This window comes from Bos mutus, chromosome 5, assembly GCF_027580195.1.
Source record: "Bos mutus isolate GX-2022 chromosome 5, NWIPB_WYAK_1.1, whole genome shotgun sequence".
Lineage (NCBI taxonomy): Eukaryota > Metazoa > Chordata > Mammalia > Artiodactyla > Bovidae > Bos > Bos mutus.
The window spans coordinates 29307972-29334339 of record NC_091621.1 but is presented as its reverse complement, the minus strand read 5'-3'; the positions used below and the strand labels follow the sequence as shown (position 1 = coordinate 29334339).

At 41.0% G+C, this 26368-nt stretch overlaps 1 protein-coding gene and 1 non-coding gene across 2 annotated transcripts in view; one reads left to right on the top strand and one right to left on the bottom strand.

Annotated features, from left to right (window-relative positions):
• The window catches only part of KCNMB4 (potassium calcium-activated channel subfamily M regulatory beta subunit 4), an 81628-nt gene that overhangs the window by 13149 nt on the left and 42111 nt on the right, over positions 1-26368 (bottom strand). The gene's annotated exons all lie outside the window — the stretch shown is intronic.
• TRNAR-GCG (transfer RNA arginine (anticodon GCG)) lies at positions 9327-9398 on the top strand. Its single transcript has one exon. It is a non-coding gene; the product is annotated as a tRNA-Arg (tRNA).

Here is a 26368-nt window from a genome sequence, read left to right as displayed (position 1 = left end):
ATTTTTTAAAAAATTGTTTGCTACCTATAGATGTTGAAGATTAGCCAATAAAAACACTGAATTTGGTTTTGGCATAATTGAGCTGTCCTTACTAAGAGTAATTAACCAATGTGTTTATTTAGTTACTGTCTGAAGCAATCATAAGAACTTGGCAAGAGAGGACAGAAGCATGTTAATTGTCCTCTCTTATACAGGATTGTATATCTTCTTATACAATCACAGGAAGGCACCTGAACAGCTGATCCAGAAGCTCTATCAACTTATTGCTATAAATTACAGTAGGAAACGGGGACCAGAATACAGACCCTTTCTAGTATTCTTTAGGGTGATTTGCTGTATGGTGAGCCCATTATTGTCCACTTGTGTTCAGCTATGATATTGTGATATGGGCTTTTTTTTTTTTTTTGGTTGCTCTGTATCTTCCTTCCAGAATGTGGGCTTTCTCTAGCCGCAGGGAGTAGGGAACACTCTCTAGTTCTGGTGCCCAGGTTTCTCATTGTGATGGCTTCTCCTGCTGCGGAGCACGGGCTTCAGTACTTACAGTGCCCGGGCTCTAGAGCACGGGCTCAATAGTTGAGGTGCACAGACTTCGTTGCTTCATGGCACGTGGAAACTTTCCAGACCAGGGATCAAACCCATGTACTGGCAGGTGGATTCTCATCCACTGTACTACCAGGGAAGTCCTGTGATAGGGGCTTTTAAAAGCTTAAGAGGTATTCTATTGACATCACGGCTTTATTCCAGAGATGGCATCTATTAGGGTGAAAGGTCGATTATAGGTCTATAAATGTTATAAACATCCTTATATTTTCTTAGCTGTTTTCTCCAATTAGATGAACTTAGAGGAGTAAATGTTTTATTTATTTTTAATTGGAGGATAATTGCTTTACAATGTTGTGTTAGTTTCTGCCACACAGCAACATGAATCAGCCACAGGTATACATATGTCCCCTCCCTCTTGATCCTCCCTCCCACCCCATCCCACCCTTCTAGGTTGTCTGGAGTAGTAATGTTTTTTTTTTTTAATATTTATTTATTTGACTGCATGGGGTCTTAGATGTGGCATGAGGGATCATCGGTCTTCACTGCAGCATATGGGATTTTTAGTTGCAGCATGTGGGATCTAGTTCCCTGACCAGGAATCGAACCTGGGCTCCCTTCATTGGGAGCTCAGAGTCTTAGTCACTGGACCACCCGGGAAGCCCAATAGTAATGTTTAATTGTATAAGAGTTGTTCCTCAGCTTGCCTATTCTTCATGGAGGAAATTACATCAAGACCCAAACCTGCATTTTTCAGAAAGAAAAATCTGCACTGAGCCTTGGCAGGATATACAGCAAACTGGCAGGTGCAATATTTTGGAGCAATAAAGGGTTACATTAATTATAAATAGGAAAGATTACACTTTAAGTCCACCTTGATGGAGAGTTCTAAGCAATGCTGCAAATATAGCACCATCTTTCAGCATATGAACTTGAGTTAGAAAAACCTGGGCTTAAATATAGGCTTTACAACTTGCTAACTACACGGTCTGAGGAAAAATACTTAATACTTCTGAGTCTTAATTTTTTCACCTGTAAAATGGGTATAATAATATCTATTGTAAAGTGTTCTCCTGAAGAGTAAATGAGATAATGCACTTGAGGTATGTAGGCAGATAGCTGCCTAATAGTGAACATTCAACATTCCATAAGAGGTGGTATCATTAACGACTGTCATTACAAATTTGGGGCAGACAACTCAGAAAATGATTTTAAAATGTTGGCAGTAACATATCTTCCACAAATATCTTCTTCAGTCTAAGACTCCCAGGCTGAAGTCATAGCAAACTCTTTTAATCAAATTAGAACTCCTTTTGGTATAGATAACCTCATTTCCCTCAGGCTTCTTTGCCCCTTGTAGTCATCATTCCAGTCCTATACAGACAGGCTTAAAGGTAGCAGTGTGAAGAAAGAGGATAGAGGAAGACTTCCTTGGAGGTCCAGAGGTTAAGATTCCGTGATTCCACTGCAGGGGGCAAGGTTTCAATCTCTGGCGGGGGAACTAAAATCCTGCAAGCCATACAGTGAGGTCAAAATAAATTTTAAAAAAAGAAAGAAAAGAAAGAGAATTCGTTTAACAAGCTAATGATTTCAATTGCCCCCGAAAAGCTCAGGGCTTTGGGGTACTAATATCCACATAGTCAAAAATCCCTATATAATTTTACAGTTAGCCATTCTATCCCAAGTTGCTCATCCATGGATTCAGCCAACTGCAGATAATATGGTACCACAGTATTTATTGAAATAAAATCCATGTATAAGTGGACCTGTGCAGTTCAGACCTGTGTTGTTCAGGATCAACTATACTTTCCATTCTGGTATATGTATCTTGAATAGAGATATGCAAGGGGAAAAGGTCAGTAACATTAGTTGCTTGATTAGGAACACAAACAGAAGTTATCCCCTAAATTTATCCCAAGCCATCATTTAGCAACATTAAATTATTATAGTGGTTGGGCTTATTTAGCAAACATTTTCCTACTCATTAACGATGATTGTCCCTACAGATGCAGCCCAGACAAGTAACTGTCTCAATACAGTTCTTCTAAAGCAGAAGCCTAGGAAAACCATGGCAATCTTGTGCTCCCAGAGTAAAAAGCTTCTTTTAAGTTTTTATTCACACTAGGTAGTAATTATTTTTTGTACATCTGTCTGTTTTCCCAGCCTGAGTTTAAAAACCCTGAAGTCATTAGGGGTAATCCTTGCCTGAGAAAATCTCCCCTGCGTTTTCAAGAAAAAAAGAGGGAATACTGTCAAGACTTGCAAACCAAGAGGATCTTATTACTTTTTGCCTTTAAAAAGGGCAAATCAAGGAATTGATTTTATCCTACATTCAGCTTGGCATAATTATAAATCCTCTGTTTTTGTTGTTTGTTTTGTTTTTTAAAAAAACTTTTTGTTTTTGTTTTGGGGTGTAGCCAATTAACAATATTGTGACAGTTTCATGTGAACAGTGAAGTATGACTCAGCCATATATATACATGTATCCATTCTCCCCCCAAATTCCCCTCCCATCCAGAATGCCATATAACCTTGAGCAGAGTTCCATGCGCTATGCAGTAGGTCTTTGTTTAGATCCTTTGTGTTGTTCCATTTAAAAAATGGAAAAATAATTTAAACGAGATAGTTTCTAAGGCAGAAACCTAAGACTGCATTCCATTTGCATGAAATCCTTCCCTTTTCCACCCACCTCTGTGAATTGTTCAGGAAGAGTCACCTGTATCCGTGACTGTGACTGCTGGAGAGCATGACGTTCAGCTCCCTGACAAAGGAGGGACGAGCCTGTAAAGTGGATGACGGTTTCGGCCCAGTACTTCCTCTGAGCTTTTCCTACGAAAAGCTGTTCTTTGGGGGTAACTTGGCTTGTGGGCCTCTGAATTACCAGGTAAGCTATTTATTTCACACAGAGCTGTGTTTTCTGGCCAGAGTGCTTAAATTTAAGATTTAAACAGAAATAAACTAGAGAAAGGAAGACATCTACATTCTATTTAAGACAAACTATTCCCATAATAGTTCTTTCTTACCTGTGTACCCTACTTTGTAGTTCCAATTTTAAAGTGAAAATCTATACCATTTTTAAAAAATCAGCGTGGGCAAGATGGGTTATTCAATAAATTGTGTTGGGACAATACTGATCATTTGGGAAAAGGCAGTGGTTCTCCATCTTATTCTTTACCAAAAAAGAAAAGAAAAATTCCAGATGGACTGAAAACCATGAATGCTGTAGAAGAACACCTGAATGTTTAAAAATAACATTGGAATGAGAAAAACAAAAAGTCTTTGTAATGGAGTTTTTGATACAAATATGTCCCAAGTATTCTACTGGACTTACTTATACTAAAAAGTTACTAATTGTTTATCAGAAATTAAAATTTAACTGGGTTTCTTGTATTTCAGTTCACTACATTTAGCAACCCTAATTTCTAAGACATGAAATATAGAAACTATTGAGAAAATATGGATGATCCAATTATAGAAATGTATACATTTTGTATAGCCAAAAAACTCCACGAAGACCCATAGGTAAAATAAAAACAACTAGCTAATAAAAATAAATCACTTTTCATATGAAAAATATACTCAATTCTTTAATAAAAGAACAGGGTAGTGTCATTGGCTAAGATGGCAGAGTAGGAAGACCCTGAGCTCACCTTCTCCCAAAAGCATCCAAAATAACAACTATTTACAGAGCAACAATCCATGAGAACAATGTGAAGACGAGCAGAAATGATTTTCCATGGCTAAAGATATAAAGAAGGAACCACACAAGATGGGTGGGAGGAATGGAGCTGACACATAGTCAAGATCCACAAGCTCGGGTGCTGCTGCTAAGTCGCTTCAGTCGTGTCCGACTCTGTGCGACCCCACAGACGGCAGCCCACCAGGCTCCCCCGTCCCTGGGATTCTCCAGGCAAGAACACTGGAGTGGGTTGCCATTTCCTTCTCCAGTGCATGAAAGTGAAAAGTGAAAGTGAAGTCGCTCAGTCGTGTCCGACTCTTAGCGACCCCATGGACTGCAGCCTACCAGGCTCCTCTGTCCATGGGATTTTCCAGGCAAGAGTACTTGAATGGGTTTCCATTTCCTTCTCCGACAAGCTCGGGTAGACAACTCACAAACAGAAAGATAATCACAGTCGCAAAGACTCTTCCCAAAGAGTGAGAGGTCTGAGCACCACACTGAGCTCCCCAGTTTGGGGGTCCTGCACTGAGAAGACAAGCTTCCAGAACATCTGGCAGTGAAGACAGTGGGACTTGACCACAGGAGAGCTGCAGCACTATAGGAAACATAGACTCTGTGCTTAAAGATGCACAAGAAATATCATGCTCTGAGTGCCAGCACAGAGGCAGTGCTTTGAAAGGAGCCTAGAAAAACCCACTTGCTGGTCCTGGAGAGCCTTCTGGAGAAGAAGAAAGCAACTGGAACTACCCCTGGGGACCCCGACACTGGTAGGAGACATTTTGGGGAGCTCATTCTACCATGAGGACATTGGTGCTGGTGAGGGCCATTCTGGAGTCTTCCCTAGCCTATTACTGCTAAGGGAGTATGTCCCCACCAGCAGGCCAGGGCAAGCCCCGAGTCCTCCAAAGCAGGATGGCTATCTTATAAGGCAGGGTCTGACAGTCAGTTGGGGTGGGGCTAGCCCCACTTACCACTGCATCCACAGTAGTCAGCCCTATCACAGCAGATGGATATATGTAGCCCAGAGTATAGCTCTGGTGGCTAGATAGGGGTGTGCCTCATTAAACCTCATGGACCTCACAAGACCTCCTAAGACCTCTCTTCCATAGGATAGAATTTCATAGGATCAGAGGATCGAACCTCATGGGACGTCTCTTACATACTGCCATTTTTCCAAATCAGGAAACAACCCACCTACCTGGAAGTGAAAGTTGCTCAGTCGTTCCAACTCTTTGCAACCCACGGACTATACAGTCCATGGAATTTTCCAGGCCAGAATACTGGGGTGGGTAGCCTTTCCCTTCTTCAAGGGATCTTCCCAACCCAGGTCTCCCACATTGCAGGTGGGTTCTTTACCAGCTGAGCCACAATCAGGAAACAACCCACCTACCTAATACATACAAATAAACACAGAGAATGAGGTAAAATGAGGCAACAGAGGAATATGTTCCAAATGCAGGAATAAGATATAACCTCAGAAAAAGAACTTTTAAAAGTGGCAAAAGCAAGCTACAAATATTTAAAGGTAAATATTTAAAGGTAATATGATCATGAGATCAACAAACTCAAGAGAAGGATGGATGAACAAAGTGAGAATTTTAACAAAGGATTAGAAAACATGAAGAACCAAACAAAGCTGAAGAATACAAGAGCTGAAAGAAAAAATACACTAGAAGGAATCCACAGTAGAGTAGATGGTACAGAAGGCTTCCCTGGTGGTTTGGCAGTGAAGAATACACCTGCAGTGCAGGAGACAGAGGTTTGATCCCTGATTTGGAAAGATCCCCTGGAGAAGGAAATGGCAACCCACTCCAGTAATCTTGCTGGGGAAATCCCATGGACAGAGGAGCCTGGGGCACGGGGGCTATAATCCATGCAGTTGCAAAGAGTTGGAAATGACTTAGTGACTAAACAACAACAAAACGATACAGAAGAACAGATCAGTGAGTGACCTGGAAGACAGAGTAGTGAAAATCACCCAAACTGAACAGAAAAAATAATAATATTTTTTGAAAATGAGGATAGTTTAAGGGACTTCTGGGACAACATCAAGCAAACTAACATTTGCATTTTAGGAGTCTTAGAAGGAGAAGAAAGAGAGAAGTGGGGCAAACTTATTTGAAGAAATATTAGCTAAAAACAGCCTTAACTATAAAAGGAAACAAACATCTAAGTACAAGAATCACAAAGTCCCAATAAAAGGAATCCAAAGAAGTTCACGCTAAGAGACACTGTGATTAAAATGGCTAAAAGACAACTTTCTCATACCATAAACTCAAAATGTAAGACCTGAAACCTTAGAACTCCTAGAAGAAATCACAGGCAGTATGCTCTCTGACACGGATCTTAACAACACTTCTTTTGGATAAGGCTTCTCAGGCAAGGGAAACAAAAGAAAAACTAACAAATGGGACTACACCAAACTAAAGAGCTTGTGCACAACAACAAAAAGCCTACTGAATGGGAGACGATATTGCTAGTGATATATGTGACAAGGGGTTAATATCCAAAATACACAAAGAACTTCTACAACTCAACATCAAAAACAAACAAAAACCCTGATTAAAAAATGGGCAGAGGACTTGAACAGACACTTTTCCAAAGAAAACATGGCCAATAGGCACATGAAAAGATGCTTGACATCATTAATCATCAGGGAAATGCAAACCAAAACCACAATGAGATGTCACCTTGGTAAATCTAAGTAAGTGTTTCCCTGCGTTCTGTGAGCCACTCTAGCAAATCAAGCCTGACGTGGAGGTCATAGAAACCTGATTTGTAGCCAAGTCAGATCCCAAGTATAGTTAAAGCTATGATTTTTTCCAGTAGTCATGTATAGATGGGAGAAGGCAATGGCACCCCACTCCAGTACTCTTGCCTGGAAAATCCCATGGATGGAGGAGCCTGGTAGGCTGCAGTCCATGGGGTCACTAAGAGTCAGGCACGACTGAGCAACTTCACTTTCACTTTTCACTTTCATGTATTGGAGAAGGAAATGGCAACCCACTCTAGTGTTCTTGCCCGGAGAATCCCAGGGGCAGAGGAGCCTGGTGGGCTGCCATCTATGGGGTCGTACAGAGTCGGACATGACTGAAGCAACTTAGCAGCAGCAGCAGCATGTATGGATGTGAGAGTTGGAGCATAAAGAAAGCTGAAATTGTGGAGCTGGAAAGTGCCTTGGACAGCAAGGAGATCAAACCAGTCAATCCCAAAGGAAATCAACCCTGAATATTCATTGGAAGAACTGAAGCTGAAGCTCCAATACTTTGGCCACCTGATGCAAAGAGCCAACTCACTGGAAAAGACCCTGGTGCTGGGAAAGATTGAGGGCAAGAGGAGAAGGGGGTGACAGACGATGGGATGGTTGGATGGCATCACTGACTCAATGGACATGAGTTTGAGCAAACTCCAGGAGATAGTGAAGGACAGGGAAGCCTGGAGTGCTGCAGTTCATGGGGCTGACTTAGAGACTGAACAACAACAATAGAGCCCAGCTAGTGCTAGTGGCAAAGAACCTGCCTGTCAACACTGGAGGCTTAAGAAACGTGGGTTCGATCCTTGGGTTCAGAAGGTCCCCTGGAAGAAGGCATAGCAACCTACTCCAGTATTTTTGCTTGGAGAATCCCATGAACAGAGGAGCTGGTGGGCTACGGTCCATAGGGTTGCAAAGAGTTGGACACGACTAAAGCGACTTAGCATGCACACACAGAAACTGTGGGTAACCTAGTTCAGTTTAGTTCAGTTCAGTTCAGTCACTCAGTTGTGTCTGACTCTTTGCAACCCTAAGAACCGCAACACGCCAGGCCTCTCTGTCCATCACCAACTCCCGGAGTTTACCCAAACTCATGTCCATTGAGTCAGTGATGCCATCTAACCATCTCATCCAGACTGGAAAAGGTCAGTTTTCATTCCAATCCCAAAGAAAGGCCATGTCAAAGAATGCTCAAACTACCACCCAGTTGCACTCATCTCACACGCTAGTAAAGTAATACTCAAAATTCTTGAGTATTACTCAAGGCTTCAGCAATATGTGAGTTGTGAACTTCCAGATGTTCAAGGTGGTTTTAGAAAAAGCAGAGGAACCAGAGATCAAATTGCCAACATCCAATGGATCATCAAAAAAGCAAGAGTTCCAGAAAAGCATCTATTTCTGCTTTATTGACTATGCCAAAGCCTTTGACTGTGTGGATCACAATAAATTGTGGAAAATTCTGAAAGAGATGGGCATACCAGACCACCTGATCTGCCTCCTGAGAACCTGTATGCAGGTCAGGAAGCAACAGTTAGAACTGGACATGGAACAACAGACTGGTTCCAAATAGGAAAAGGAACACATCAAGGCTGTATATTGTCACCCTGCTTATTTAACTTATATGCAGAGTACATCATGAGAAATGCTGGGCTGGAAGAAGCACAAGCTGGAATCAACATTGCCGGGAGAAATACCAATAACCTCAGATATGCAGATGACAGCATACTTATGGCGAAAGTGAAGAAGAACTAAAGAGCCTCTTGATGAAAGTGAAAGAGGAGACTGAAAAAGTAAGACCTACTAATAATTGGTATCTGAAGCGGTGTAGAAGCCATCTGGTGCAATTGAGCCCTTAACCTTTGGGCTCTGACTCTGTCTCCAAGTATATAGTGTCAGAACTGAGTTATTAATAAATTGTAGGACACCAGCTGGTATGGTGGAAAATTGCTTGATGTGGGGAAAAACCCACATACATTTGGTTGTCAGAAGTGAAATTTTTGTATGAAGAATAAAGGAGACACACAGGAAGGAGACTGAACTGAGATTTTCTATTAAAGCTTCAAACCAAGGCTATACCCAAGTTTCCTAGCTTGGAGAAGTCAATCCACAGAAAACAACAACACAGATTCAAAATCTTTAGAAACTTGGGGCAATTTAAAAGCTTTAGAATTGAAGAGAGGCTCACAGCCATTCATTGTAAAAGATAATTACACTTAATACTATCTACAGATTACAATAGTATGTTTCCTATTGCTGCTCTAACAAATTTAGCAGCTTTAAGGAGCCTGGTGGGCTACAGTCTACGGGGTCGAAAAGAGTCAGACTCGACTGAGTGACTTCACTTTCACTTTGGCTTCCCTGGTGGCTCAGATGGTAAAGCGTCTGCCTGCGATGCAGGAGACCCAGGTTCGATCCCTGGGTTGGGAAGATTCCCTGGAAAAGGACATGGCAACCCACTCCATTACTCTTGCCTGGAAAGTCCCATGGACGAAGGAGCCTGGTAGGCTAGAGTCCATGGGGTCGCAAAGAGTCAGACACGACTGAGCGACTTCACTCACTTCAAACAATGCAAATTCATTCTCTTCTAGTTCTGCAGGTTAGAAGTTTGAACTCTGATTCACTGTGCTGAAATGGAGGTGTTAGCAGAGCTGTTCCTTCTGAAGGCTCTGGAGAGAATCTGTTTCTTTGCCTTTTCCAGTTTCTAGAGGTTCACCGCATTCCTTGGCTCCTGGCCCCTTCTCAGCATCATTCCAATCTCTTGCTTCCATTGTCACATCTTATGCTACTCCTCAGATCTTCCATCTCTCTCTTATAAAGACCCTGTCCGTTCAGATCTACCCAGATAATGCAAATAAACCTTTCATCTCAAGATCCTTTACTTAACTGCATCTGTGAAGTCCCTTTTACTATACAAGGTAACATAAGGTAACAAGGTAAGGTACCATAAATCCATGGAGACTAGGATGTGGACATCTTCACATGTATGTGTGCTAAGTCACTTCAATCGTGTCCAGCTCTTTGTGACCCCATGGGCTGTAACCCTTTAAACCCCTCTGTCCATGGCATTCTCCAGGCAAGATACTGGAATGGGTTCCTATGTCCTCATCCAGGGGATCTTCCTGATCCAGGGATGGAACCCACATTGCTTACGTCTCCTGCACGGGCAGGCGGGTTCTTTACCACTAGTGCCACCTGGGAAGTGCTGTGGATATCTTTGGGGGCCATTATTTAGACAATTACATAAATTTTCTATTCCTTACGCCAATTAGTCATTCAGAATTCAATCATCAACAGAAGGAACTTTTTAAAAAGGCAAGGGAGTACTTCCCTGGAGATTCAATGGTTAAGACTTCAATGCAGGGAGCGTGGGTTCGATTCCTGGTCGGGGAACTAGGATCCCATGTGTCATGTGACACAGTCAAAAAACAAAAGTTGAAAACAAGACAAAAAAACTAAAGAATAAATTCTTTTCTAATATCCCAACTTGAATTATTAGAAAAATCTACTTTTTTCATTTTTTTCAACATTTGCTCTTTCATGACAAAGGCATTTAACATACAAAACACACATGACCAAAGATATTACAAAACACTTCTCTTTCCTTCATCCACACCATTTTCCTGCACTGTTTTCTCCTAAAGTTCCACCACATCCCTCAATACCCGCTGTTCCTAGTCATATCATTAACAGAGCTCCAAAAATTTCAATCCTCCACTTTAATCCTCCCTAAGAAACTGCCTCCTTATTTTTTATAAACTTTATTTTCTCTTAATAATACATTAATATAATACTACATTAACTAATACATTAATAATAATAAAATAATACATCTTTTCTATTTTCCTTTCAACTTTACACTTTATCAAAAGTGTCCAAAGATTCTTGATTCTTTACTCAGTCTTTCATGAAACAATGTCATGAGTAATTCTCTGTATTAATTTTAACTATAATGCCATACCACATTATAAATTTGACCCTCTTGAACATTTTCTCCATTATCTTTCCTTCAAATCTTTTCAAAGCTCTGAATTTTAAAACTGAGGTAGAATTTCCAGAGAAATTCAGAGATAATAAGTGCATAAGTTTAATCATGTCATGTTAATATTGTTGATTTCTGGTCCTTTTGCCTCTATTTTATAAAAACAGTTTCATAATTTCTATCCAATCAATTCTTAAAAGCATGCATTCTTCCATACAATTATTTTTCTCATATTTAACGATTTAATCTCATATTAAACAGATTTTAATCAGAAATGGGGAAGTTGAAGAGTGGACCTTTATGTTCCCAAAGGAAGTCTCTCAGAACCTATTTTCTATTTCAGCAATGCCTACTCCTGGAAAGAAATCCTTAGAAATTAGAAATGTTGATTTACAATACCAAAGCTCAAAATGCTCTTTGGCTTTTCAATTCCTTATTTAGAGTAACTAATACTTTTTAAAATAATTTTTTGATGTGGGCTATTTTAAAAACCTTTATTAAGTTTGTTACAATATAGATTGTAATGCAGAGACATTACTTTGCCAACAAAGGTTCATTTAGTCAAGGCTAGGGTTTTTCCTGTGGTCATGTATGGATGTGAGAGTTGGACTGTGAAGAAGGCTGAGTGCCAAAGAATCGATGCTTTTGAACTGTGGTGTTGGAGAAGACTCTTGAGAGTCCCTTGGACTGCAAGGAGATCCAACTGGTCCATTCTGAAAGAGATCAGCCCTGGGATATCTTCGGAAGGAATGATGCTAAAGCTGAAACTCCAGTACTTTGGCCACCTCATGCGAAGAGCTGACTCATTGGAAAAGACTCCGATGCTGAGAGGGATTGGGGGCAGGAGGAGAAGGGGACGACAGAGGATGAGATGGCTGGATGGCATCACTGACTCGATGGACGTGAGTCTGGGTGAACTCCGGGAGTTGGTGATGGACAGGGAGGCCTGGCGTGCGGCGATTCATGGGGTCGCAAAGAGTCAGACACGACTGAGTGACTGAACTGAACTGAACTGAACTGATATTTCGGTTTTTTGGTGTGTGGCATGTGAGATCTTAGTTCCTTGATGAGGGATCAAACCCACACCCATTGCATTGGAAGGTGAAGTCTTAATCACTGGACTGCCAGGGAAATGCCTAGAGTAACTAATTCTCAAACATCAAAAGATGCTTGTTGTGATCTAGCATGCCTGAGCATTCAGTGATACAAACAAGACTTCCTAGCAAGCCAGGGACTGGGAGGGACTAAAAACAATAGTACTGATTAACCAGGATATCTCAATATTCCTCCTGCTGACAGATAACAGGACTCTTTAGTCATTTTGTGAAGCCAATACCAAAGTAGAAAGATAAGCTTTCTTTATAGAAAAGGCTGTAAACGTTATATTAAAAAAAAAATCACAGATTTTATTAAGTGCCTTTTTCTCAAAATCTTCAAAAACAGGGTAGAGGCTCCCCTTTGAAATGAAATAAAATGATTTCCAAAGGCCTACAATTGAGCTAGTGTCTCCCAGGCCATCTGATTTCGTGATTCTGAGATCTTCATATTCAAACTTACTCCATTGTTTCAGGTAAAGGAAGACTTGGTTGCACCCAGCATAGTAACTGCACACCTAAAAAAGGACTCTTTTGAAAGATGACTTTAACAGCCATACTTTGTATCATTTCCCTAAGCTGAATCATATTCACAGCCCTCCCTCCAGGCAAAGAGGACATGAAAAGTAGCAGGAGACAGAATCTCAGATCACACACTTGCAACGTGGGTGTGAGAAACCGTTTCCAGGGAGAAGATGACAAACATTCTGATGCACCCGAGATATGCATATAAGCAGGGATCCCATCGGGTATTTGTAAGGCTGGCAAGAGCCTCAGAATTTGGTTCTCAAGGAAATGAGGCAGGTAAGGAATCTCCCCAAATGTCAATGTGTCTTCTTCCCATCTGAACACTGCTGGGCATACTGTATACAGTTTGAACTGTGGCATTTAAAGGGAGGTAGAGAAACATTGCCCCCATGATTTCTGATATACAATCAAGATGGCAGGGGTTCCTTAACTAGCAAAACTGAAGTAGAGGCAGAGCAACGAGGGCTCACTCACCCACCTTCAGTTCGAATGCAAACGCCCCCACAAAGCGTGATCTCGGTACGTCTGCCCCACTCAACAAAGCCTGGATTTTCTTCCAGTGGTTCCCACACCTAGAAGAGCGTGACACTGAGCTAAGCTCAAAATGAAAGCTCGGTAAATGTCAATGGAATAAGAAGGGAGTGAAGATCCAGCAACACAGAGTTTCAATTAAGCAAATCTGGGGGGACGGGGGGAATGGGGGGGATGGGGAGATGGGGGGCGGGATCCTAGACTTCATGGGAATTCTTTCAAAGGCCATGTACATTTGTTTGGAATTATAAATACCATCCATGTAGTTGCATAAACAGTCAAGTGTATTTGCTTGTATTTTTACCAACTGTGCCAACTATTTTCAGATAATTTCCAAGAGTGATCGTGTACGCTATGCTTTTTGTCATCACAAAATTTCTTTTCTTCTCTTCGTGCTTGGTTATTTAAAAATCTATCTCTAGACTGTCCAACCAACACATGTGCACGTAACTGCTGTCACTGGTGGTTCCTGTTCCCTCGACTCATCTGCTCCACCCTGCTTGGTCGCATTAGCCTTCCTGAGAAGCCTACCAGTGCTGCTGTTCCTATGACGCTGCTTCAGGACTAGCATGCTTGGAAATGCTGCCAGGACCTAATAAAGCCAATACCGGATGAGCCCAAGCAGATGAACAGACACTTTTCTTTTTCCAAACCTCGGAAGAAGATCCTGTAACTCATTTCACAACTTACTCTCAGGAAATCACTATTAATGTCTGATTAGGTGAAGTCCAATTCCCTGTAATTAGATCCTCAGTGAAGAAAAATCAGCCAGTCACCACAATTTCTTTTCCTTTCCACCCCTCTCCCATCAGCCTGGCTTCATTATTTTGGCAGTTTTGAAGAGAGGATCTGAAAAATACATCCTGGGTGGGGGAAGACTGAACTGCATGTCTTTCTGATTATTACGAAAGCTCGAAGGAAACAGGGTTACCGCCTATTATAATATTGGCATTCTAGAAGTTTCCCAATTTAAATTCCCAATTTAAAAACCCATTTCATTAAAATGTATTATGCACTAAACAGTTATTTTTTTAATTGAATAATTCAAAGAGGATCTATACTTCGCTGCTGCATGTAGGAAAAGAGAAACAGGCTAGCATTTCTATCAAGGCTAGCAATGATTCCTTCAACCCAACCCCTAAATTATACAGTAAAGAGTACATGAATAATAGCTTTACATTCTGTTTTGTTGCAGTCTGTAATGCAGTTATTTTTCTTGGTAAAAGTGCACTGAAGAGATATTGTAATACTTCAGCCCAGTAAAATTAGCTAAATTAATTGTCAAGCTCTTTTCCTAACTAGTAAATTGTTTACTATATATATATATATGTTTGGAGGACAAAAGGTTTATAAAGAAGTGTGTATAACAATGAAAGTGATGACTTACAGTACAATCATAGAATTTTTTAAACTTGAGAAATTAAAAAGACCCTATCAGGCAATCATAAAGTCTCTCTTGGATGTGCCAGTAACTTAACTTTACCTTGGTAGCAGGTGATATTCAAGATTCAAGAAAGTACACATACATAGCCATCAGACTATTGGACTGAACATGATAAAGAGTTTGAAAATCACTAAAAATTTTCAGCATGAGTATTCCTAAGGAAATCTGTTTTCTTTTCTTCTGCCACAAGACTAATATTAACGTCCCAGAGAGGAGGGCACCCCTTCAGCTGGGGTCCTGCAGTGATAAAGGCAGGGGTTGAAGCTGCATGGGACCCCAGACAGACAGGTACCGTGAGCAGAAGATAAACTCTCATTGTTAAAAGCTACTGAGATTTTCAGGTTGCTATCCCAGCACAATTTAGCCTCAGCTGACTGAACGGCACAGGTACAGGTTGGGGATCCTAAAATTTCACCAAGTAAACTAGCGCTCTCTTAATCTCAAACACAGTTTGCAGGTGCACATCTGAGTATCTTAAATGAATTTCCCGGTACTCTGTCCCCTTCCATTCAGCCATTCAACAACACTGGCAGTAGCCACAGTGTGGCCAGCCCCAGGGCGGTGCCTGTGTGTCGGTTCTCATGAGTTAGCGGTAGGCCTGTGGGCTGAACACTGTCTGCTCCTGTATTCTCATTGACCGATGCCAGGCACACACTCCAGGTGCTCTGTAAATGTTTGTTGTTTGTTTACTGTTGAGATATATTTCAAAATGCATTTGTACAAATGCAGAGGCGATAAAAGGGAAGGAGGACTTCCATGTGTCTGGGGAAATAGAAGTATCTTTTGAGCAAACACAAAAGGAGTATGGAGTACAAGTTTCTTGGCAGAGGACCCAGCACATACAAAGGCACAATTTCCTTTGTCTGCCACGTCAGATTATTTTGCCACCAACAGTACAATTAAAGGATGTTATAATTGCAATGTCACTGATAAGATTCCATGGAGTACCTGATGTTATCCGACCTCAGTATGGGCTAGAATCCTGGCTGATGTCAGCAGGTGAATAGCAGAGTGCATAAGAGCCTGGGCCACAGAGGGAGACTGCATAGGTTTGAATCCTGGTTCTGCTACTTGCAGCTGTGTGATATGTGCAAATTGCCTTACTGCTCTGTGTTTCATTCCTTTATGCAGAATACGAAAACTATGAAAACAATGCTTTATATGGATGCTGTGCAGATTTAATGAGATTCAATGTGTAAAGCACCTAAACTGTTTCTGGAACAGAGTAAGCACTATATTAAGGCATTGTACTATTGGGTAAGGACAGAGGGCCAGATTATCAGGGAAATAGTCACATCTCTGCCTGTGACTCAGTATTTTCCAGCATTTTTATCAATAACTTGCATAAGGAAATTGAAGTCATTTAGATTTACAATTAGAATAACATTTTTCAATAGAAGAAATAACAACTGTATTCCAGAATCAAGATTTAAAATAATCGTAAAAGAATGGAACAAACAGGAAAACAGCAATGGTATGTATTTATATAGATATAAAATTCTTGCACTGAAATTCAGAACATCTTTCTTACAGAGAAATGTTAGAAATGAGGATAGGGAGAGACTTCAAGAGTAGCATGTATAAAATAGATGTGGGTCAAGTAAGTTTGATTAATCATAAGCTCTGTATGAATCAACAGTGTGTTGTTGCTGCCAAAATAATAATAATGCCACGTCAGGCCTCATTAACTGAGTTTTAGTCTCTAGATTGAACAATGGGGGCAGAAATGCTTTGCCTTCCTCTGTACAGGCCAGCTCAAAGCAATAGTAGGAACAGCATCACAAGCGGTGAGAACAAGTCTATTCTCCACAGCAATGGCATGTGGAATGGAGGACGCCTTAGGTCTGAGGGTCAAGGACTCGGGTTCAGATCCTTACTCTGCTCCTCCCAGGTAGTATGACCTTAAACGCTGTTTCTTCTTCTGTAAAATTCAAATAATATGGTCTACCTTCCTTCCAAGACCATAGTGTTAACCAAGATGAAGTTTTTGTGTGTGTGTGGTTAAAACATACATGTATATACATACATATATATATATGGGGGCTTCCCAGGTGGCATTAGCGGTAATGACCCTGCCTGCCAATGCAGGAGACATAAAGAGACACGGGTTCAATACCTGGGTCAGGAAGACTCCCTGGAGGAGCACATGGCAACCCACTTCAGTATTCTTGCCTGGAGAATCCCGTGGACAGAGGAGCCTGGTGGGCTACAGTCCATAGGGTTGCAAACAGTTGGACATGACTGAGCGACTAACACTTTACTTTATAAACACACATATATATGTGTTATATATATATATATACACACACACAATCTGCCTGCAACACGGGAGAACCTGGGTTCAATCCCTGGATTAGGAAGACCCCCTGGAGGAGGGCATGGCAACCCACTCCACTATTCTTGCCTGGAGAATCCCCATGGAAGGAGGAGCCTGGTGGGTTACAGTCCATGGGGTCGAAAAGAGTCTGACAACTGAGTGACTAAACACATATATACATACATGATAAAATTTGCCATTTTAAGTATACAATTTAGTGGCATTAACTCAATGGACAATGCTGTACAATCATCACCATTATCTATTTCCAAACAGAAGCTCTGTAACCATTAAGCAATGAGTCCCCTTTTCCTCTTCCCCCCAGTCCTTGATAAACTCTAACCTATCCATCTCTACTTATGTGCCTATTCTAGGTATTTCCTTAAATGAATTATGGACAACTAAAGACATTGGATGGAGAAGGCAATGGCACCCCACTCCAGTACTCTTGCATGGAAAATCCCATGGACGGAGGAGCCTGGTGGGCTGCAGTCCATGGGGTCGCAAAGAGTCGGACACGACTGAGCGACTTCACTTTCACTTTTCACTTTCATGCATTGGAGAAGGAAATGGCAACCCACTCCAGTGTTCTTGCCTGGAGAATCCCAGGGATGGGGGAGCCTGGTGGGCTGCCGTCTATGAGGTCTCACAGAGTCGGACACAACTGAAGTGACTTAGCAGTAGCAAGGACATTGGGAAATGGAGTGGCTTGCTTCAGGGGAGGTGACATATACTATCACCAAGTTGTTAGAGAATGGTAAATATTAATACCTTCCAAAAAATGGCCAGGGAGTCACTCTGGGTTGTAATAAATGGCTAGAAGATGTCACCTAGATTTGACACCCTCTACATGTAGGTGTTGCAAGAGGGCATCAGAGGGCAGACACACTAAACCATACTCACAGAAAACTAGTCAGTCTAATCACACTAGGACCACTTGTCTAACTCAATGAAACTAAGCCATGCCCGTAGGGCAAGCCAAGATGGGTGGGTCATGGTGGAGAGATCTGAGAGAATGTGGTCCACTGGAGAAGGGAATGGCAAACCACTTCAGTATTCTTGCCTTGAGAACCCCAAAAACAGTATGAAAAGGCAAAATAATAGGATACTGAAAGAGGAACTCCTGAGGTCAGTAGGTGCCCAATATGCTACTGGAGATCAGTGGAGAAATAACTCCAGAAAGAATGAAGGGATGGAGCCAAGGCAAAAACAATACCCAGCTGTGGATGTGACTGGTGATAGAAGCAAGGTCCGATGCTGTAAAGAGCAATATTGCATAGGAACCTAGAATGTCAGGTCCATGAATGAAGGCAAATTGGAAGTGGTCAAACAAGTGATGGCAAGAGTGAATGTTGACATTCTAGGAATCAGCGAACTCAAATGGACTGGAATGGGTGAATTTAACTCAGATGACCATTATATCTAGTACTGCCGGCAGGAATCCCTCAGAAGAAATGGAGTAGCCATCATGGTCAACAAAAGAGTCCGAAATGCAGTACTTGGATGCAATCTCAAAAATGACAGAATGATCTCTGTTCATTCCCAAGGCAAACCATTCAATATCACAGTAATCCAAATCTATGCCCCAACCAGTAACGCTGAAGAAGCTGAAGTTGAACGGTTCTATGAAGCCCTACAAGACCTTTTAGAACTAACACCCAAAAAAGATGTCCTTTTCATTATAGGGGACTGGAATGCAAAAGTAGGAAGTCGAGAAACACCTGGAGTAACAGGCAAATTTGGCCTTGGACTAGGGAATGAAGCAGGGCAAAGACTAAAAGAGTTTTGCCAAGAAAATGCACTGGTCATAACAAACACCCTCTTCCAACAACACAAGAGAAGCCTCTATACATGGACATTACCTGATGGTCAACACCAAAATCAGATTGATTATATTCTTTGCAGCCAAAGATGGAGACGCTCTATACAGTCAGCAAAAACAAGACCAGGAGCTGACTGTGGCTCAGACCATGAACTCCTTATTGCCAAATTCAGACTTAAATTGAAGAAAGTAGGGAAAACCACTAGACCATTCAGGTATGACCTAAATCAAATCCCTTATGATTATACAGTGGAAGTGAGAAATAGATTTAAGGGCCTAAATCTGATAGATAGAGTGCCTGATGAACTACGGAATGAGGTTCATGACATTGTACAGGAGACAGGTATCAAGATCATCCCCATGGGAAAGAAATGCAAAAAAGCAAAATGGCTGTCTGAGGAGGCCTTACAAATAGCTGTGAAAAGAAGAGAAGCGAAAAGCAAAGAAGAAAAGGAAAGATATAGGCATCTGAATGCAGAGTTCCAAAGAATAGCAAGAAGAGATAAGAAAGCCTTCTTCAGCTATCAATGCAAAGAAATAGAGGAAAACAACATAATGATCTAGAAAGACTAGAGATCTCTTCAAGAAAATGAGAGATACCAAGGGAACATTTCATGCAAAGATGGGCTCGATAAAGGACAGAAATGGTATGGACCTAACAGAAGCAGAAGATATTAAGAAGAGATGGCAAGAATACACAGAAGAACTGTACAAAAAAGATCTTCACAACCCAGATAATCACGATGGTGTGATTACTGACCTAGAGCCAGACATCCTGGAATGTGAAGTCAAGTGGGCCTTAGAAAGCATCACTACGAACAAAGCTAGTGGAGGTCATGGAATTCCAATTGAGCTATTTCAAATCCTGAAAGATGACGCTGTGAAAGTGCTGCACTCAATAGGCCAACAAATTTGGAGAACTCAGCAGTGGCCACAGGACTGGAAAAGGTCAGTTTTCATTCCAATCCCAAAGAAAGGCAATGCTAAAGAATGCTCAAACTACCGCACAATTGCACTCATCTCACACGCTAGTAAAGTAATGCTCAAAATTCTCTAAGCCAGGCTTCAGCAATATGTGAACTGTGAACTTCCTGATGTTCAAGCTGGTTTTAGAAAAGGCAGAGGAACCAGAAATCAAATTGCCAGCATCTGCTGGATCATGGAAAAGGCAAGAGAGTTCCAGGAAAACATCTACTTCTGCTTTATTGACTATGCCAAAGCCTTTGACTGTGTGGATCACAATAAACTGTGGAAAATTCTTCAAGAGATGGGAATACCAGACCACCTGATCTGCCTCTTGAGAAATCTGTATGCAGGTCAGGAAGCAACAGTTAGAACTGGACATGGAACAACAGACTGGTTCCAAATAGGAAAAGGAGTACGTCAAGGCTGTATATTGTCACCCTGCTTATTTAACTTATATGCAGAATATAATGCTGGAATTATATTCCAGAGGAATGCTGGACTGGAAGAAACACAAGCTGGAATCAAGATTGCCGGGAGAAATATGAATAACCTCAGATATGCAGATGACACCACCCTTATGGCAGAAAGTGAAGAGGAACTGAAGAATTGACTCTGATGCTGGGAAAGACTGGAAAAGACTCTGATGCTGGGAGGGATTGGGGGCAGGAGGAGAAGGGGACGACAGAGGATGAGATACCTGGATGGCATCAGTGACTCAATGGACGTGATTCTGAGTGAACTCCAGGAGTTGGTGATGGACAGGGAGGCCTGGCGTGCTGCGATTCATGGCGTCGCAAAGAGTCGGACATGACTGAGTGACTGAAATGAACTGAACTGAACTGAACATCAGTTCAGTCGCTCAGTCATGTTCAACTCTTTTTGAGCCCATGGACTGCAGCATGCCAGGCTTTCTTGTCCATCACCAATTCCCAGAGCTTACAAAAACTCATGTCCATTGAGTCGGTGAGGCCATCCAACCATCTCATCCTCTGTCGTCCCCTTCTCCCCGCCTTCAATCTTTCCCAGCATCAGGGTCTTTTCAAATGAGTCAGCTCTTTGCATCAGGTGGCCAAAGTATTGGAGTTTCAGCTTCAGCATCAGTCCTTCTAATTCAGGACTGATTTCCTTTAGAATGGACTGGTTGGATCTCCTTGCAGTCCAAGAGACTCAAGAGTCTTCTCCAACACCACAGTTCAAAAGCATCAATTCTTCAACGCTCAGCTTTCTTTATAGTCCAACTTTCACATCCATACATGACTAATGGAAAAAACATAGCTTTGACAAGATGGACCTTTATTGGCAAAGTAATGTCTCTGCTTTTAATATGCTGTCTAGGTTGGTCATAGCTGTTCTTCCAAGGAGAAAGCGCCTTTTAATTTCATGGGTGCAGGCACCATCTGAACTGATTTTGGAGCCCCCAAATAAGGTCTCTCACCATTTCCGCTGTTTCCCCATCTATTTGTCATGAAGTAATGGGACTGGATGCCATGATCTTTGTTTTCTGAATGTTGAGTTTTAAGCCAACTTTTTCACTCTCCTCTTTCACTTTCATCAAGAGGCTCTTCAGTTCCTCTTCGCTTTCTGCTATAAGGGTGGTGTCATCTGCATATCTGAGGTTATTGATATTTCTCCTGATAATCTTGATTCCAGCTTGTGCTTCATCCAGCCCAGCATTTCGGCATATAAATTAAATAAGCAGGGTGACAATATACAGCCTTCACATACTCCTTTCCCAATTTGGAACCAATCTGTTGCTCCATGTCCAGTTCTAACTGTTGCTTCTTGACCTGCATACAGATTTCTCAGGAGGCAGGTCAGGTGATCTGGTATTCCCATCTCTTGAAGAATTTTCCACCATTTGTTGTGATCCACACATTCAAAGGCTTTGGCATAGTCAATAAAGCAGAAGTAGATGTTTTTCTGGAACTCTCTTGCTTTTTTGAAGATCCAGTGGATGTTGGCAGTTTGATCTCTGGTTCCTCTGCCTTTTCTAAATACACCTTGAACATCTGGAAGTTCATGGTTCACATACTGTTGAAGCCTGGCTTGGAGAATTTTGAGCATTACTTTGCTGGCATGTGAGATGAGTGCAATTGTGCGGAAGTCTGAGCATTCTTTGGCATTGCCTTTCTTTGGGATTGGAATGAAAACTGACCTTTTCCAGTCTTGTGCCCACTGCTGAGTTTTCCAGATTTGCTGGCATATAGAGTGCAGAACTTTCACAGCATCATCTTTTAGGATTTGAAATAGCTCAACTGGAATTCCATCACCTCCACTAGCTTTGTTCGTAGTGATGCTTCCTAAGGCCCACTTGACTTCACATTCCAGGATGTCTTGCTCTAGGTGAGTGATCATACCATCATAGTTATCTGGGTCATAAAGATCTTTTTTGTAAAATTCTTCTGTGTATTCTTGCCACCTCTTCTTAAGATCTTCTGCTTCTGTTAGTAAGAGGCTTATTCTGCCCCCATTTTGTCCAGGATGAAACTGAGGCAAGAGCTCTTCAGTAAGTAGCCCAAGGTCATCCGCCGAGTCACGAAGAGAGCTATGGATAGAACTCAAGTCTCCTGACGCACAGCCCTGCCCTGCATTCCACCCTCTGACGGCACTGCACTCTGTGACCTACTTGTCCTTTGGTTCCTGTAGTTTTCCTCCCAAATACCCTCAGGGCTTTGTTTAATAGCTGCATAAACTGTCTTAAATGAAAAGTGATTTAATAACATCAAATTCTTGACTTTACTGCCATGATGATAAAAACTGTTAGGAGATGAATTTGCAAGCATTAAGAACACTTTGAATAACCATCAGAAAACAGACTCTCAAATTTATATCCTAAGTAATGTACGGCCATTTGGGTGTCAGATTTTGGAAGAACACTGAAATGAATTCCATACATATTCTATAGCATGCTGGAGAAACCACAGAAATCATTGTTTCTCTTTTAAAAAGTACAGGTTTTGAGACCAAACAGAGCTTTCAATTCTGATGTAATCTCTCTTAATATGGAACCAGACACAAATGTACACAGAAAAGAATACAGATTCATTGCTTTAGTTTTTAAGACTCAAGATGTATCATTGGACTTAACGTCTAAAAAGAAAGCCATATTCCTTAAAAAGAAAACTTTCAAATCAGTCTCTTATTTAATGAAAGATTATAAGAAATATTTTTCAGAGTAAACAGAAAACAAAAGTAAAAAGCTCTATTAAAAATTAAATTTTTGTTAAATAAGTCTGCTGCTGCTACTGCTGCTAAGTCGCTTCAGTAGTCTATGACTCTGTGTGACCCCATAGACGGCAGCCCACTAGGCTCCCCCATCCCTGGGATTCTCCAGGCAAGAACACTGGAGTGGGTTGCCATTTCCTTCTCCAATGCATGAAAGTGAAAAGTGAAAGTGACGTCACTCAGTCATGTCCGACTCTCAGCGACCCCATGGACTGCAGCCTACCAGGCTCCTCCATCCACGGGATTTTCCAGGCAAGAGTATTGGAGTGGGGTGCCATTGCCAAATAAGTCTAGTATTTAGTAATTCATCCAAAAGTCAATAAAATTTCCCTATAGAATTTATTCAAAATATCCTTTTCCACATTTATATGCACATTTCTCCCCATTTGTACCCTAACGTAACCTAATGGGTCTACTTGTAAAAAAATGAAAGGAAAGCTTAGAAGCCATTGGAACAATTAAATTCAACCATAAATATATTAAAACGAAATCTGGTAGATTCTCTGCCAGTTCAATGGTTAGGACTTGGTTCTTTCACTGTGGGGGCCAAAATTCAATCTTTGATTGGGGAACTAAGATCCTGCAAGACAAGTGGCATTGCCAAAAAAAGAAATCTGGTTTTAGAGCTTCATAAGTCAAAAACAGATGCAAAGACATAGCCCAAATCAACTATAACTGACCAATCATGTTTCACCATATTGGTTATAAATGCATTCAGAGACATATGTATAAGCATGTATTATTAATCTCACATAATAAGAAATCCAGAGGTAGGTGGGCCAGGGCAGGGGCAGCTACTCAACGATGGTGTGGGAAAGCTGGCTTTTTCTATCTTTTTGCTCTACCCTTCATAACGTATGCATGCCCACCTTGATGCATATCACCTCAAAGTTGCAATATGGCTTCTGCACTTCTGCCATCAAGCCACTTCTATCCACTTCTCTGCCAGGACAAAAGTAGTAGAAACAGGAGGGGATGGTGCTTATATTAGGAAAGCAAAAGTCTTCCCAGAGACCCCTAATTGATGTTGCCTCCAATACCCAGGACAGCAAACCAGAGTCGTGCCATGCATCCTGCTCTGAATCTGACTCCCAGTCATGCACAGGTGTATCTCTAAGTCTGTGAGCTCGACTTCCATACAGTCTTATACCCAATATCTCCTTCGCTTCTCCACTAATTCTGCCTTTGCTCAAGCTCTTTTCATCCCTTGTTTAGACTGACTCAATAATTTCCAAATTGTTTAACCTTATATCCTATCTATCTTCCACGCAGTCACAAGACTGGTCTCCCTAAATCACAAACGTGAATGTTGCTCCTCTACTGCATACAGAGTAAAGTCTAAGACCTCAGCATACCATAAAAGCAAAGCATTATCTGATTTACCCTCTTCAAGTTCATCTATCACTTTCCCCCTAAATGTACTTTCCAAGAATATGTAGAGCCTTACATTTCATTCAGTTGTCTATGACATTTCAAATCTTCATGCCTCTGAACATTCATTATTTTACCCGAAATCTCTTTCCTTCAGTTCAGTTCAGTCACTCAGTCTTGTCCAACTCTTTGTGACCCCAGGCACTGCAGCATGCCAGGCCTCTCTGTCCAGCACCAACTCCCAGAGCTTACTCAAACTCATATCCATCGAGTTGATGATGCCATCCAATCATCTTATCCTCTGTCATCCCCTTCTCCCACCTTCAATCTTTCCCAGCATCAGGGTCTTTTCAAATGAGTCAGTTCTTCACATCAGGTGGCCAAAGTATTAGTTTCAGCTTCAGCATCAGTCCTTCCAGTGAATAGTCAGGACTGATTTCCTTTAGGAATATTCAGGACCGATTTCCTTAGCCTTCATTTATCTGGAAAATTCCTACTCATTTTTTAAGAAAATACAATTCAGAAAATACTCATTTTTTAAGAAAATACAATTCAGAAAATACTCATTTTTTAAGAAAATACAATTCAGACTTTCCTTTATGAAGGCTTTTCTCTCTCTACTCCTTTTCTCCATTCGAGTAGGTCCAAGCACTATACTAGTGTGTGTGTGTGTAATGATGGCACTTAGCACTGAATATGTTACATTTCAATTGTTTGTTTACATGTTGGTCTTTCATAGTACTCAGTGAGTTCCCTGAAGACATAAACTGTCTTATTATCTTTGATTACCATCACCTGGTGTAAAGCTAGTCATTAATAAATACTTGAATAAAAGAGTAATAGGGTATGTGTGCTCAGGTGCTCAGTCGTGTCCAACTCTTTTCGATCCCATGGACTGTAGCCCACTGAATTCCTCAGTCCATGGAATTTTCCAGGCAAGAATATTGGAGTGGGTTGGCATTTCCTCCTCCAGGGGATCTTCCTGACCCAGGGATAGAACCCTTATCTCCTGCAAGTCTCCTACATTGGCATGCAGATTCTTTACCACTGAGCCACAGGGGTAGTTCTAATTCCTAGTTTTTTAAGGAATCTCCATACTGTTCTCCATAGTGGCTGTATCAATTTACATTCCCATCAACAGTGCAAGAGGGTTTCTGTTTCTCCACAAACTCTCCAATATTTATTGCTTATAGATTTTTAAATGATGGCCATTCTGACCGGAGTGAGGTCACTCACGCATTACAATACCTTATTGTAATTTTGATTTGCATTTCTCTAGTAATGAGCAATGTTGAGCATCTTTTCACGTGTTTGTCATCTATGATAGAAACCAATACAATATTGTAAACCAATTATCCGCCAATAAAGAAAAAAATTTTTTTAAACAGTAAAAGACTAAAATGGTGGTAATTCAATGGATGAAATCCAGGATGCTGGCAAGGGTAATACCATGATAGAAGAGTGATTAGCTATTTTGTGGCAGGAAGATTTTGGACTCCCTAAAACAATATTGTTTATTTCAAGGGAAGGAGGTAGGTATTCACATAAGTGATTCTTCCAAATAATTGAGGTTTAACCTTTTAAGTTGAATAAAAACCAATACAAATATTAAAATATAATTGGTAACATCTTTCTAAAAATGCATTACACATTTCCTTACCTATTAAATAGAGTATATTGAACCAAATTTAACTTTTTTGATGACTCAATGTCATAATTATGAAACTCAATTACTATTGAGGTAGGACTCTTTGCTCCTCCACTTAATGGCTCCAGACTGTTAACCATTTGGTTCTTTGATAATTTTCTTTCTCTTTCACCATTAGGATTTGATCCATCATTTTAAGCCATTGCAATTGTACACACCTTCAGAATCAGGGAATTACAAAATCATAAAACTTGAGAACTTAGAGGACTCTTAGAGATCATTTAATCTATGAAATTTTGTAGGTAAGAAAACTAAGCCCTAAGTAAGTGAGCATTCCTTTTCTATGACTTTCATACTGTACTCTAAAGAGCTTTCTATTCAACTTTAGCTCAGACCATTATGTTCATCTTTGTCTAAAATGCTAAGGACAAATTTAATTTGGAAAATATATATCATAGGACAAACATACTCT